This window comes from Conger conger, chromosome 8 (genome assembly GCF_963514075.1).
Source record: "Conger conger chromosome 8, fConCon1.1, whole genome shotgun sequence".
Classification (NCBI taxonomy): Eukaryota; Metazoa; Chordata; class Actinopteri; order Anguilliformes; family Congridae; genus Conger; species Conger conger.
In genome coordinates this window covers 57048706-57061768 of record NC_083767.1, presented here as the reverse complement: position 1 = coordinate 57061768, position 13063 = coordinate 57048706, and the positions used below count along the sequence as shown (strand labels likewise).

Here is a 13063-nt window from a genome sequence, read left to right as displayed (position 1 = left end):
AAGAGACAGCTTTTCAGACAATTTCCTAGAATAACATGAAATATCGTTAGTCGCTTTGAAACTTTTAACTTCGGCTATTTTTTTATTATTAAAAAAAAAAAAAGAGAGATAAAATGAGTCAACTAGAAATGTCTGTGAAATATGCTAATTGTATAAACTGTGGTTGCATTATTTTTTTTTAAATGGATTTTTTTTTTTTGGGGGGGGGGGGGGGGTTAAAAGGCAAAAGTATTTATACGTATGATTCAAGATCTTATTAGTCTAATTATATATATATAATTATATATAATAGGATAAGTTATAAAAACCCTTCTCTATAATCCCTAAAAGATTTAACTTTGAATTAACATCATTAGATTAACTAATAGGAGATATTTTCAGTCACCCATCTGTTCCCTCCGATATGGGGCAGTATCCTCAACAAGATCAATTTTCCTTTAAATAAATGATCATTCCTTAATAATACTCATAAATATGCAACAGAATTAGATGCAATGAATATGGTGATTAAAGTGGTGTCATTGAATGTCTAGAAGTATATTTCCTAGTATTGGACATTTTTCAAATAGCCATTTATAGTTTAGATATGTAGTGTCGTTTAATATTTGGGCAGATATACCAGATGCAGATTTTCTCGACTGACTTGTCATTTGATTTTTCATAATCGAATGACTTGAGCAGAAAGAGGCTTTTAGTCTCGCTGCTCAGTTGTGCTGGCTTGCGGAGATTGCTGAATCACTGGCTGAGAATGACTTTTGGGGCCACTTATGGGGCGACATGGCTCAGGCAGTAAGAGCAGTCATCTCATTGGCTCAGGCAGTAAGAGCAGTCATCTCATTGGCTCAGGCAGTAAGAGCAGTCATCTCATTGGCTCAGGCAGTAAGAGCAGTCATCTGGCAGTCGGAGGGTTGCCGGTTCGATCCCCCGCCTGGGCTGTGTCGAAGTGTCCCTGAGCAAGACACCTAACCCCCAAATGCTCCTGACGAGCTGGTCGGCGCCTTGCATGGCAGCCAATCGCCATCGGTGTGTGAGTGTGTGTATGAATGGTTGAATGGAGAAGCATCAATTGTACAGCGCTTTGGATAAAGGTGCTATATAAATGCCTGCCATTTACTTTTCTTCAGGGACTTTTTCAAACTGACATTAAATCAGAAGGAAAACAGGTTTAGAATAATACATTTAAAAAAAAGTGTTCAACACATCCATGGGCGCTTTGCGTGAGTGAGTGAGTGCATAAGACAAGAGACTTCCAGAGCCTTGAGCCATAGAGTCATATGGAGACAATGTTATTTATGGAGCCCATAATTTCAGAATCTCACGTAGAAATGCAGCACTGTGGTGTGAAAATGATAGCTGTGATTTTGCCACTGTATGACCATAGTTTCTCACAAATAGAAGGATGCAGCTTCCCCTCCCCCCCGGTGGTGAACACGTGTGGTCCCATTACATTACATTATCGGCATTTGGCAGACTCCTTTATCCAGAGCGACGTACAGTTGATTAGACTAAGCAGGAGACAATCCTCCCCTGGAGCAATGCAGGGTTAAGGGCCTGACTCAAGGGCCCAACGGCTGTGCGGCCTGTGTGGCTACACCGGGGATCGAACCCCCCGACCTTAACCACTTACCTTAACCACTACACTACAGGCCGTTCCCTTGGGCTGTATAGTAAATGTTCCTTAAGTAGGTATCTACCTCTAGTGCGCCACAACCAACGTCAGTCATCCCGGACACTGATACATCCTAAGCAGCCACATACTCTTTTATAAATGTGATTTATCGTAAACATTTGTACTTCGGATCAATGCAACGCAAAGCCCTGGGCCTTCTGCGTCTCCTGGACTTCTTGCTCGGACTGTAAGGTCAGTGCCGCTCCCATCACATGGTTTCCAGTCCAGTCCAGTCTATCCAGCTGCTTTTCTGAACAGATTTGTCAATAACCCCACTTCAAACCTCTCCCCCGCCCACCCACCCACACACACCGCCTCCGGGGACATGCGGCATATGTTGCAAATAAAGCATGCTGCAATCACCAGCATCACGCAAATGAACTGAGGGAAACAGTTAGCTGCGTGCAATTAACTCAGGGCCAAGATCTAGGTCACATTAAATTGCATTTTGAAGTGTTTATCTGGACTCGTTTTCATAGGGATATTTTCCATGTGGAACATTTCACTCATTCATACTCCTCTACTTCCAGTGCCACCAGCAACAGAAGCAGCATAATCAGGGTTAACTTCTGTGATGTAGAAGAATTAATCTGTGGACATTATTTTTTTTGCACCACTTATTAAGAATGAATCCCATCTTATTTCAGCCATTCCTTTTAGCCCACTTTCATCTTTCTTGGAGGGGAAACTGAACAGCTAGGCAGTGTTTTGTACTACTGGGCAAATACCAAACTAGCGTGTCATTTCCTAATTTCTTTCCCTCAAAAAAAAAAAGAAAAAAAAAAAGGGGATGTTCTCAAGGCAAAAGTATAGGCTAGAATAAGATTTGAAAGATTTTCAGCATGGGGGGGGGGGGGGGGGGGGAATTGACAAACAGCAAAATAAAATCTATTTATTACACTTTTTAATGTCGACACCTGTGAAAAATTTTCAGTCGTAGACCAAGTCATGGTGTTTTCCCTCTCCCTGACATGGTTACCCCACAGAACAGAATGCCACACCTGAGAAGTGAGGTCAGACTGATCTCCCCCTACAGGACACATCAGGAACAGCAACGTCCGCACCAGTCTTGCATTACATTACATTAACGGCATTCTTATGTGTAATGGGCATCAAGTGTTCTAGGGAAAATGGTCCTGAAATTCCAGGAGGTTGATGGCTTGAGACTCATGATGGGCCAGTGATGGGATAAACATGATCGCGACTCATTCAGTAACACCTGGCTATGTAAATAATATGTCCAAAAGAAAATCTAGTACATGGAGGCCAATTGCCTATTGGATAAATATGTAACAGAAAAGATGTATGCATGTGCTGCACGTTTATGAGGACCATACTCAATAGATGTCATTTGCGTATGTGGATTTATGCATTTCTGTGTTATGCACCTTCGTCAAGGGTGCAACAGCTGGGGCCCATCTGGGATTTTAAACTGCAACCGCTGTATTTAAACTGCAACCGCTGTATTTCCTAAACCTACAGTATATGGCCTATTGTGTGGCCTGTCACAATGCAAATGGGTCTCCCATTGAAATCAAGTTTTCGGTTCAGTCATAATGATAAGGTCTTGTCCGCGAGATGGAAAACACCCCCCTGCATATGTCACGTATTCCATTGTCATGTCCAAACATGCAGCATTTCCTCTGGTGCGCATGTAAAAAGCAGTCTCTCGAGTTCACAATTCGCATGCTATTTCCTTTCATTATAGCCTATTACAATGGCTCATCTGTTGCCTGCCCGATTTACACCGACGGATGATGCCGGAATTGTGGTCCCATGTTTCTTTGGGAGTTCAGATTTTTTTTTGCCATTCCGAGGGATGAGTGGAACGATGCCGCTGTGTAAAAGTCCGTCGCTGTAACCTCGACGAACAGTCAGTCCGTGCTGGTAAGTCTTTCAGTGCGGATATTTTGGTCAGGACAGGTGTGTCCTTATGCTTTTAAGCTACAGCTGGATCCCCCCCCGCCCCATCTTTGTAGCGCCGGGTCTGTGCTTGTATGTGGTCTGTTTCGCCTGCCCTGTAAATGGCTGACGTCCCGTGTGGGCGGAGTGCTGTCAACGTACCGGCTCGCCGACAGCGGATTGAAGCCGCTGAGCTGTCCACGCCTGATCTATGCGTCCTGCGTTTTAGGCGCTCGTTACGATAGAATTAGCTAAACTTTTCCAAAGGGTCTTCGAATTCAAAAACACAGCAATACTTTAATTGGATGATAAGTTTTAGAGTGGACTCGATTTGTTGTCGGGTCGTCATCGTCTTCGCGATTAAACGTCACCCTTGTTTCGCAAAATCTTTCACAGCATCCTGAGTTGAGGTGTGTTCCTCTGAAGATCTGACAGGAATCGGCTCGACCGACGTGGCTGCAAAGGAGATACATTGGTTTTCGCCTACAAGCAGTCTGCCAGTGCAACAGCCGCATGAGTTTGGGTTATATGGACTACGCGTAGAAAACGATGCAAAGTGAGTTATCAGCATTTGCTAATAATTGATACGTCAATCTTTATTGCAAACCGTGTTACTTAGCTGGATGAATCTGCAGTATTTCCTGATTGTATGTCTACCGCTGTGTTTAATGGTTCGCGGTGCGCTGTATGTTGCGAAATATACTAGAAACCCCCAATATCGGTTTAGATAACGCTTCGCTATTTGGCTTGATGGAAATGATCATTTTATAATAGTACTGCAACCAAGTAAATGCAACTGCACGCGCCGGCCGAGGTCAAGCCTTTTCGGTACCCTCCCAAGTAAACGCTGGTCATGCGTTTGACGTGATCTACTGCAGCGTTATTTTGTTTTGCATGTCAGAGTGTTGTACTGCATAATTGATAAAGATGCGGAATGCAGATTGGTTAAGTTGTAATGTGTTTCAGCTTGTCATAACGGAGACTTTGCTTGTTCTGGCTAGTTATGTCAGTGGCTAGCTTGCTAGCTGTTGTCTGATCAGTTTGGCTAGTTTGCTACATATATGTTGCAGAGCAAGGTTGTTTAGGTGCGTTCCTATTACGCATCTGCTGGTACTGCATTTTCAAAACGGTATAAATTGGCATTGACGGTGACTAGTTAAATATTGACAGTAACATTGTGGTGCAACGGTAGCTAATAGGATGTATCCAGTTCCGTTTTGCCAGTCTCACCAATGACATGGGTTTAGCAAGCCATGCTGCATCACCCTGAGATTTCCACTGTCATTTTTCGAAGGGAGTTTCTCTTTTCCATTAGCTCTGCTAACAAGCGGTCAGCCATAGGCAGGGCAGCCTGTGAATCACATTGGGTGGGCATTCTATCAGGCTAACGTTCTTGGCCATGTGTTCCTTTGGTGCAGATGTCTATATTGCGGGCTGAACGACCAAAGGGTGGGGTTGAGCAGCAACGGCTGCACACTTCGCTGTCTGCTTCCCACTTTCACACCTGGGAGTATGCGTTTCATTCGACAGTTTGCGGTTTTAAATTTGCATTACTGATCGGGCCCAGGATGCTTTAGTAGCCTGTGTTTAAAATGTAGAATAGACTGTTAGAACTAACGTCTTTTTTAAACATTATCACGAGGGATCGGTTATTGCCACTGATTACTGTAATTAAAGAAATGCTGATTGCTTACAGGTGCAGGCCTTTATTAGAAACACTGTACATAGAGGTACAATTGCTGGCTTGTCATATGAGGGAAGTACAATTTGGCTGGGAGTTAATTGAATTTATTGAAACACAAAAAATAACATCGTAACTTTATGGTGGGCTCGTATTTCAGGGGCGCCCCTGTTTTTCATTAGTTTCATCATAAAGGATATAGCCATTTTGGCCTGATAAAGCCATTTTGTCCTGTTTGTAATAGAGCTGTAATGGCAATCTGTAAGATTAACATGCCCCCTGAAATCCATTAAAAGCAATAAGTAGTAAAAGAATGTAAACACATAATAATGTATGTACATTTTTAATACTAAAATAGGAATGATATATGTTCATTGGAAAACAGCAGAGTCATTTTCAGTGTATTTTGGGAACTAAATATCTGTATGTATCCCACTTTACACCCCTCAAACCCTTCCTCAACTTTCCCAACATCAATGGACAGGCGTTTTATCAATTGTGCCAGCAAGTCAGCACAAAGGGGAGATGATGAGAGGATGATTAAAACTGGTTTGGTTGACTGGTGGGCTCTTGCATACATAGGCTCGTGGACTGCATAGCCCAGTGGTCCTCACTCCTGGTTCTGGAGAGCTGCAGGGTGTGCTGGGGTCCTCACTCCTGGTTCTGGAGAGCTGCAGGGTGTGCTGGGGTCCTCACTCCTGGTTCTGGAGAGCCGCAGGGTGTGCTGGCTTTTGTTGTTACTCAGCACTTCATTTATCAATTAAAGCCGGTCAGTTCACAGTTAACTCTCCTCTCCCGGTTTCTCGGGTCTGAATTGGTTGCTCATGTTAAGGTGAGAACAAAAACCGGCTCTCCAGGCCCTGGAGTGAGGAGCACTGGCGTAGAGAGGATATGCAGATAGGCCTGTGGTCACGTGAGGCACGATCTGTCTGCCAGCGAGAGATGAGACGCGGTATATAACATCCAACTCCGTGATACACCCTCAGTCTGCATGCAGTTCAGCAGAGGGTTTCGTTTCATCCTGTTGCAGATCTCCGTGAATACGTCGACGAAGACTCAGCTCTTTTAGCCTGTTTTTTTCGTTTTAGGCACCCAGCATAATTTGCGATTTATTTGGGCGAGGATTTGATGTGCAAAGGCCTTTTATACTGCAGTATGCAGGTTAAAACAGGGTGTGTGTGTTTTCACATTGGCAGTTAGTTAGTGCCTGAGCTTTAAAGCTGTAGTACGGCTATGATTTTGCGTGTCATTTCTTCATAATTGGCCTCCCACCATTAGCTGCTGTGTTTAGATTCTTATACTGTACCATGCCTTGAGATCATCTTGTCGCCCATGGTTACTGTAACCCGATGGTTGCCTTAGTGATTTTCTATAACGACTGACATCCGAACACCCATCTCTCTTGCCTCTCTCTTTTTCTCCAACACTTACTTGCTTTCTATCTCTCTCCATCCCTTTCTCATTACTCCTCTTTTTTCAGTCTGTAACGGAGTACGTCATTGTGACAGCGTCAGTGTGGTGCAAAAGGTCTAGCCGCTAAGTGGAGCGTTTACCGTACGGCGGGGTTAATGGTCACTCTGCCTTTGCAGGTCAGTGCCTTGACTGAAAGCGATTGGGGGAAATCTCAGTCTGTTTGCAGTGTAATAATTTATTGTTTGTCGTGCCCCAGATATGTCTTGGCACCATCTGGCGAGGAACAGTGTGGAATGTAGATGGAGTCTGCATCCTAGGGTCCGTGGTTAAATTCTCACTGTTGGTATTACCAGTACTAGGGGGCTCAGGAGGTAAGAGCAGTCGTCTGGTAGGCTAGTCGGAGGGTTGCCGGTTCGATCCCGCCCTGGGTGTGTCAAAGTGTCCCTGAGCAAGACAATAACCCTCCTCATGAGCTGGTTGGTGCCTTGCATGGCAGCCAGTCGCCGTTGGTGTGTGTATGTATGCGAGTGTGTGTGAATTCGTGAATGAGAGGCATCAATTGTACAGCTCTTTCGATAACGGCGCGATATAAATGCAGACCGTTTACCATTTACAATTGCGGAGACGGAAGGGTAATTACAGAAAAGCCGATACGGTGTATTACATCACCCTTTTTCATTAAATGCCTTAAAAATGCATACAGTCCTTCGGGGACTGTAGACAGGTCTGTGACACCTCTCACAGTGAACACTGCTCGTCACAGTGAAATGCTGAGCACTGCAGGAAAGCCCACAGGAGACAGGGCTGAAATGGAAGGGGGAAATGCGTGTTTAAGAAGATTGAGGGGCGTAGGGACACCGAATGCCCTGCAGTGGTAGGAAACAACCTCTGGCCTCAGCGACCCCGGCAGGATCGTAACCCCCCCCCCCCCCCCCCCCCCAACCCCCCTTCTAGAATTGGCTCTGTCTGGAGAAAGCTGTAAAACCTGAAGGCACTCCTGTACCAGAGAGCCTCTTAATTTCAGCTGTGAACTGGGGGGTTCAGTTCAGGGTGGTGTTCAGGTTTTAATTCCTTTCAGCAAAGGGCTTTGCGGTCGTACGGTATCTCAGATTAACCAGAAGGGTGTTGGTTTAGATCCCGCACAGGGTGCTGTCATTTTGCCCTTGAGAAAAATATTCAGAGTCTACCTCAATTGCCTCAAGGGAAGTGCAAGTTTAGCTGACTGAGACTATTTACATGCAAAATGGATGCATTGTGTCCTGGATAAGAGTATCTGAGATGATGATAAACTAACAGAAGAACATTGCAACATTTTAAATTCTGTAAACACCCTCTGGCTGTTTCCGTGGATAGAGGCACCTGCATCTCTTTTTTAATATTCATTAATATACATTTAAATTAAAGGATGAATAAAGGTCATTGGTTCATATTTGCTTATGCTGATGTAATATCCTGTTAATGTCCTGGGTGCTTTGGATCTAAATAAATCTTGTTATGGCAAGAAGTTTCTCATGTGGAACACCAGGTATTCATCCTGTCAGGGTTCCATGAAAATATGTAAACATTTTGGTGCACAGTGAAATATTAGGGAGCATAATTTTATTTTTTATGAATTCGGTTTTCCCTACAGTCAGCATTTGTTTTTGTAGTAAAAGCTTATAACTTTGAGTAAAAAAACAATGTGCTTCAATATCTCGTGTTGGTATAGGCAAGGGCATTTTGCTCAGTTGCTGGGGTCAGAAGTGAACGTTCCCGTGAACGTTTGTGTGCTCTTCTGTTTTGGAGGCAAAATAACTGCTACTTTCATAATTTTAATTTAGATTTTGGGTGCTACCTAGGAACAAACCTATGCACTCCGTTACAATGCTTCAAAAAGAGGAACGCATGAACCTGAACGGGCGGCCTGTAGCGTAGTGGTTAAGGTAAATGACTGGGACGCTCAAGGTCGGTGGTTCTAATCCCGGTGTAGCCGCAATAAGATCCGCACAGCCGTTGGGCCCTTGAGTAAGGCCCTTAACCCTGCATTGCTCCAGGGGAGGATTGTCTCCTGCTTGGTCTAATCAACTGTACGTCGCTCTGGATAAGGGCGTCTGCCAATAATCTAATCTAATGTAATGTAATGAACGCTGAAGCATTAATGCAGTCCATTAACTTTATTGATTTGTGTAATTGCAACAATATAATGCTCATTCTATTAGAGTATATTGGTGTGATGCGACATGCGGTAATGACTGTGCAATTTCACACTTCTTTATTGACCCGTCTATCTGTCCTTCTCATTTTCCTCGCTCTTTATCTAGCGATGCTGAAAGCCACCGTGGCTGATCTTGTATGCTGCAGGAGAGATGAGGCCCCTGCTTTCTGAAATAAAACAACCACTGTATTACAACCGGATCTGACACCAGATCTCAATCGCTTCCCAACGGTCAGTGATCGAAATCTGCACCACGGATTATCAAATTACAGTCCACAAGGGCTGCAAAGTTCGAACTGCTGGTTTTCCCCCCCCCCCCCTCCCTTTACCTGGAAATCAGGTGTGAAGACGATCTGGCCAATCTGTAGCACTGATTGTTCAGTAAATTACCCGGGAGAAAAGAAAACCAGGGCTGGATTTGGATTGTGAGGGCCAGATTTGATTACTCCTGATCTACACCCACCCCCCGTCTCCCACCCCCAATCTGCAATCCTTATCTAAACCTTTGTAAGCTTAGTGAGCACAGAGCTATGCAGCTGTATAGCTTAGCAATGCTTTGCAAGCATTATAAAATACATTCTGTAGTAGCTTATGTTTTATGTTTGTTGCATTAGCATTACCTCTAGTATTGATAGAACAGTAGAAAGTAATTTAATATTTAATCATTTTAAGTACCTGGATTTTGAGTGAATGTTTTCCTCATTGCCTGCTTAAAATGGGTGTATCTTTTCATATCATGCCAATCAATTTTGGTTTGCATGGAGGCTAAAAATCAGTTTGATTAATGTACATAACAAGGTTTAAAAAGTACATTTATTGTCCATTTGCTGGTGCCCCTATTTACATGCTGCGCATATGCTGGTTATTTTAATAAATCACATCCTGCTATTTCTATCTCAAGTCACACATTTTTGCAGGGTATTCATATTTTCAGCATGCTGCTAATGCAGCCCTCCTGTCTCTTGTTCGAGATTTGAAATCTCGATGGAGCACCTCGCGAAAACAAAGGGTAACGCGGATTTTCAGTGACAGAAGTGCCCGTTTTAAACTCCGGGCATTTTCCCAGACTTCCCTCCCCTCAGCTGCAAAAGCCCAGAGGTATAACGAGAGGGATGCCTGGCCGACCCGCCAGGTCAAAGGCATTCAAATGTAAATCGCTTCCTGTTTCTGGATCAGTGGCTCCGAAGCGCACAGACCATTTGGAGCCCGTGCCACTTCCTGCATTGCATTCTGAAGGAAGTGCATTTTGGGAATTGAATCTGATTTTTTTTTTTTTTTTTGATTTGATCTGAACTGACTGAGCAAAGTGCACAGTGCCATTTCCGAACGGTGCGCACACGTTTACCGATGCCGGGCAGCACTTGCATCTGCGACCGGCATCCATAGAAACGTGATTTCTTGCGTGGCTGGAGCATTCAGTGGTCAGGGAGAGATGCTTCTCCGTGGTTGCCCAGGGAAATAAACAATGCACAACTTAGAGCTGAAGTTCCAATGCAATCCATTGCAATTTCTTCTATAAGGAGTACAAAGGCATAGCAAGATTTGGTCTTATGGTCAGTCCTTTATCTAGTGCAAGAGCCAACCTGGCATCATTTTGCCCTGGAGGAGGTGTTCTCCTTCAGTGGTTCAACAACTACGTTGTTAATTAAGTGAGTCTTTTAATATACCTTTATAATGCATTTCCCTTACCCAGGGCTTGTAGTTTTAAAATTATTTTACTTTTTGAGATTATACATTGAGATAAATTGGGGTCTGAGACCTTCAGCCCTCCTGGCTGTTCCACGTTGCAGACACACTCGTTGGGATTGTGCAGCGTGCTTAAGAGGCATTGGTGTTGGGGCCGGTTTTGTTTGAGCGGTTTAATTTTTAACGACGGAAGTGCAGAGCATGACTGTGTGCTTTGTTCTCCGGGAGCTGCTTAGAGTCGCCTACCGCTGGTGCCCGCCATGTTTTTCAATCACCCTGCGTTGTGTGGCTCGACGGAAACCAACGGTAGCATTCACAGGTTTCAGTTGCCACTACGGCCGTTTCTCAAACTCACTCATTAATAATTAGTTTGTCATGTTATTGTAATAACAGTAATCCTACTACTCTGTTCCCAGGTTTAGTTAATTACATCTTCAAGTAGAATTCATGGGCATTCAGATCTTGAACACCGTTAACTGTGAATCGTTTATTTGAATTAAAGCCACAAATTAGTAGTGTCCGTTTTTTGGTCAAGCGCAAGAATCACACTCCACTTATTGATTCTGAACTTTATTCTTGGTCCTATCTATTTGGTCCTATCTATGTTTAGGCTATCCTGCACTCATGTAGGATATTAACAGTAGGCATGGCCTATTGCGGAGAGTTGATGATTAACCCTTATCATTTGTGATCAATCTTAGTGGCCTGAGAAACAAATGGCTCCATTATGTTCTGTAAAACATTTCTTCTTTCATTGGCCAAAAAGATCCACGTATACTTCCCTGCATTTCCCAGCATGCAGTTGGTCTATGGACTGTGGAGAACAGGAACACATTCAGCCCCAGGTGTGAAGTGCACCTGATGAGGGAGAGTTCCAGAACACAGAGAGTTTAAACTGGCCGAAGACCCTCGTTGAGATATCGCCTAATGGGGTGTGTAGTACTCCAGTTTACTGCTTGTGCAAGACTCTTTAATGGGGCTGGAACCAACAGTCTTAATCTGCCACCTTCTGCTTCTCCTGCCTAAACAATGAAGTTTATGAAGGGTGAAGCTCGGTGTAGTGGAAATGTCTATGTTCCATCTTCAATGCATACTTAACATATAGGCCTAGTTGGCACATTTTTGTTTGTTTTAGATGAGACAGCTGAGAGTCTGCAAGACTTCCTTTACCTATTGTTTAAATTAAAGGTACAATAGGTAAGATTTTTGTGTTAAAATATTGTTACAAGACCATTGTAAATCCATTCCCATCATTGAAAAAGGCTCACTGACATGTTGACTCACCCTCTGCCTGTGTTTATAGTCAATGTTAATGATGGCCCGACACTCTGTACCAAAACACTGTATAACTATACAATAATTGAAGCTCATTGGTTGAAAATTGCTTCTAATTGCCACAGCCAATCGCATTTCAACATCAGCATGTTTATAGAGAAGGGGGAGGGACAAACAGTGTAGTGGTTTGAAGGTGTTTGTTGCTGCTATTCCTCTCTTGGCTGTTAGAAGTCTGAAATGACCTACTGTACCTTTAAGAAAGAAGTAAGGGAAGTAATGCATTGGTATTCTGCTGGATTGCCCTTGATTGGCATAAACACCCCAAAAAAACTCCCAAAAGTTTTCAGCATTTTTCCCATTGAGGTGATACTGAGAGTTCAGCTCAGACTGGTACTAAATTCAGACCAGAATTGAGGGCTATTTAAGAGTAATTTGTATACACCAAGTGTTCCTAATAAAGTGCTCATGCTCAGAAACATTATTGCAAACCATTATACAGCATGTATGTAGACAAGTTTGAGGTCTCTAAACCATCTGAAGATATCCTGTGCCTTATTAAAGGTCCCACTGTTCTTAACACATTTTTTCACCTTAGACTGCGGTATCCAGGGCAACCATCCCTTCCTTTCTCCTCATGTGGTTTGGCCAATCTGCAGGGGTGGTGTTTAAACCACATAGCTGGGTTTTTTTTGAGCAGTAAAATATAGGTATTGATTGGACTTCCATTATTCTTCCATCCATCTTAAATTTCCCTGAAACGCCCTGTCGTGCAGTGTCATTTGGGGAAATGGCCTAGGTGACATGGATTTATCTCACAGTAAATGGCTGTGTGTCTGTGTGCATGTGTGTGCGCGCGTGTGTGTGCGTGTGTGTGTGTGTCTGTGTCTGTGTCTCTGTGTGTGTGTGTATGTGTTTGTGTGTGTGTGTGTGTGTGTGTGTGCGCGTGTGTGTGTGTGCGTGTGTGTACGTGTGCGTGTGTGTACGTGTGTGTGTGTATGTACGTGTGTGTGTACGTGTGTGTGTACGCGTGTGTGTGTGTGTGTGTGCGCGTTTGTGTGTGCGTGTGTGTGTGCGTGTGTACGCGTGTGTGTACGTGTGTGTGTGTGCGTGTGTGTTTGTGTGTGTGTGTGTTTATGTGTATGTGTGTGTGTGTGTGTGTGCGTCTGTGTGTGTGTGTTTGTGTGTGTGTGTGTGTGTGTTTATGTGTTTATGTGTTTGTGTATGTGTGTATGTGTGTATGTGT

General features: G+C 43.8%; 1 protein-coding gene across 2 annotated transcripts in view; it reads left to right on the top strand.

The window, feature by feature from the left end:
* The first annotated feature begins 3761 nt into the window (after positions 1-3761).
* The window catches only part of jakmip1 (janus kinase and microtubule interacting protein 1), a 76486-nt gene continuing 67184 nt past the window's right edge, over positions 3762-13063 (top strand). The window contains exon 1 of one of the 2 annotated variants that reach the window (XM_061251125.1): positions 3762-4127. The gene's annotated coding sequence lies outside the window, so the exon portion shown is untranslated. Of the gene's footprint in view, positions 4128-4596; positions 4657-13063 lie in introns of those variants that run through there. The other variant, XM_061251122.1, reaches the window with a different exon arrangement.